General features: G+C 41.6%; 1 pseudogene; it reads left to right on the forward strand.

The window, feature by feature from the left end:
* Positions 1–1,532: 1,532 nt before the first annotated feature.
* On the forward strand, positions 1,533–2,413 carry LOC108491214 (annotated as a pseudogene).
* Positions 2,414–2,887: the final 474 nt, after the last annotated feature.

A 2,887-nucleotide genomic window follows, 5' to 3' on the forward strand; every position in this document is an offset into this window, starting at 1 on the left:
TGAAGCACCTCACAACACAGCCTGAGCTACAAAGTAAGACCCAGTCTCTCTCTGTTTTTTTAATTAACTTTCAGTGACAGGAAGCAAGCAGACACTGATAAAGGACAACTATTAAGGAGATTACACTACTGCCAAACTGTGATTACCTGAGCTTTGACAGCAGGCGCTGTGGTGGTGCTGTGGTGCCATCTGCCAGGCTGCTCTTCTCTCATCTCAGCTCAGGTTACTGTCCGCAAGTCTTTTCTGACCACCACACATAAAATGTTTAGTAAACAGGATATGCCCTGGTTTGATCATGAATTTCAGCAATTACCAAATATTTGAAGGGTTATGTGGTTCAAATTCTATTTCAATAAAATATGAAGCCTTTTTATGGAAAAGGAATTTTTTTCTTGCTGGACCTGAATACATACAGTAATAAGTTCAGAATAGCCTGGGGTGGATTCTTGCTAACCATATGGTAATAGACAGCAGGTCAGTAGCAGCTACAATGGGGTGAGGAAAATTTATATGAACAGACATTCTTCTAACAATGGGCTAAATGAGGAAAGGGTGAAGGGTGACATAAACAATTATTCTTGTTTCTAAAACAATGTCATTCTTTAAAAATATTTTATTTTTAATTTATGCATATGAGTGCATTGCCTGCATGTATGTATCTGTACTCGTGTTATGCAAATGCCTGCAGAGGTCAGAAGACAGGGTAAGTTTCCTCTCAAACTGGAGTTACAGATTGTTTTAGCCACCATGTGAGTGGTGGGAATTAATCCTGCATCCTCTGCAAGGGCAGTGAGCACTTTTAACCCCTCAGCTATCTCTCTAGCCCACGATATCACACTTAACACAGGCTAGCCTTGAACTCACAGTGATCTTTCTGCCCTGCCATCCCAATACTGGAATTACAAAATAAGCCAAAAATTCCAGTTAACATTTTGCCATTTAGTCCTTAGAAACTAAATACATATTGGACAAATCACATGAAAAGGAAAATAGGAAAATGATTTGATTTGTCAAGCTCAGGAGAATGAATAGCAATTTCTGAGATTTCTGAATTGTAGATATTCACATAACAAATTTCTGTCTCTAATTTAACTGATGTTCTCAAAGTAATGAAATGAGGAATTGTGATGTGTCCATGGCTGCAGTGTTTGTGTTACAATGAAAAATTAACTGTTTGGATCCTTACCATTTGTGTAAAAGTTGGGTGATGCTAAATTAGTCTATCTGTAACCACAATATTTGGAGACAGATGCAGGCAGATCCCAGGGCCAGCCTATTTAGAAGAAAACAATTAGTCCTAGGTTCACTAAGAGACACTGTCTTAAAATCTAAAGTGGAGAGGGACCAAGAAAGACATTTGTCATTGATATCCTGCCTACGTGCATACATTTATGTGCATACATTACACACTCATCCACCCCCTACACACACATGCACGTATTTGCAGCCACACTCTTACACATACAAGATTTAAAATAAATTTCCTCACCTGCAGGAACTTTCTGGTGGTTTGTTATTCTCTCTTCCAGGAGATGAGTCTCAACTGCTCTCTGTGGCAGGAGAACAGTATGTCTGTCAAATGAGTTGCATGCACCAAGTTCTCTGAGTTCCCTGGAGAGTGCTCCCTCCTGTTCACCCTCATCCTCCTCATGATCTTGGTGTCCCTGATGGGCCATGGGCTCAATACTCTGACCATCCAGACCAACCCAGGCCTCCACACCCTCATGTATTTCTTCCTGGACAACTTGTCTTTCCTGGAGACTGTCTACATGTGCTCGGTCATACCCAAGATACTGCAGAGCCTTGTGATCAAGGCTAGAGGGATATCTCAGCAGGGCTGTACACACAGATGATGTTCTTCACAATCTTAGGCATCACTGAGTGCTGCCTACTGGAAGCCATGGCTTTTCACCGCTACAGGGCCATATACACCGCACTGTACTATATGACAAAATGGGTCATGGGGTGTGTGCCCAACTGGCCATGGTGTCTTGGATAATGGGATACATAGGCTTGGGACAGGCCAATTTCATTTTCTTCTTGGACTTCTGTGGGCCCTGTGAGATAGACTACTTCTCCCATAATGAGGCTGCAGTGCTTGTGGCTGCAGTCCTCTCCATTTCCAGCCCCTTTTTACTGATCACTGTTTCTATGGCAGAATTCTAGCTGCAGTGCCGGTAATGCCCTCCCTTGAGAGCTACTTGTAGTAACGCTCTTCAATGGCTTGGGATCTGTCACCTACTTGAGGCCCGAGTGTATCCACTCACCAGGAATGCATTAACTCCTGGCTCTCTTCTGTACAGTAGTGACATCCATGCCGGACCCCATTATCTATGCTTTATGGAACAAGAAATTCAAGGCAGCGCTTCGGAGAACTCTGAGTGGGAGAAAGATTCTGAAAATGGGTAGATAACAGTACCACAAAGTTCTATTGTTTCTAAGGATGCACAGACTGCCAGAGTGAACAAAAACTAGTAAACTCTCCTTGACTGGCCACTTTAATAATGATCACTGTGATTTAGGACTCATTTCTGAACTCAACACTGTTTTCTAGTTGCAAATTCTGAAGAATGATTACTACTAAAGTCTTTTAGAAGGTGAGCCTAACCCTAAATACTTTAGTCTAGAATGAGGTTTAAATCACCTGGCTACATATGGAAGTCTTGAAATTTTCCCCTGCATTGGCTCAGCTGTTGTCCAGACCCTGACATATGCCTGTGTGATGTCTTCCTGCCACACAGGTTGTCATGTATAACCCTTTAATTTCTTAATAACTCGAGTAAGCAGGTTATTCTCTTTAACAAAAAGGTCTTAAAATTCTTCAGATGTAATTATTGGCATATAACCCAGGGTTAAATAAATCTTTTGTGAATTATGCAGACTTAAA

Source organism: Nannospalax galili, unplaced genomic scaffold, assembly GCF_000622305.1.
Source record: "Nannospalax galili isolate Female #2095 unplaced genomic scaffold, S.galili_v1.0 scaffold1111, whole genome shotgun sequence".
NCBI classification, from domain to species: Eukaryota; Metazoa; Chordata; class Mammalia; order Rodentia; family Spalacidae; genus Nannospalax; species Nannospalax galili.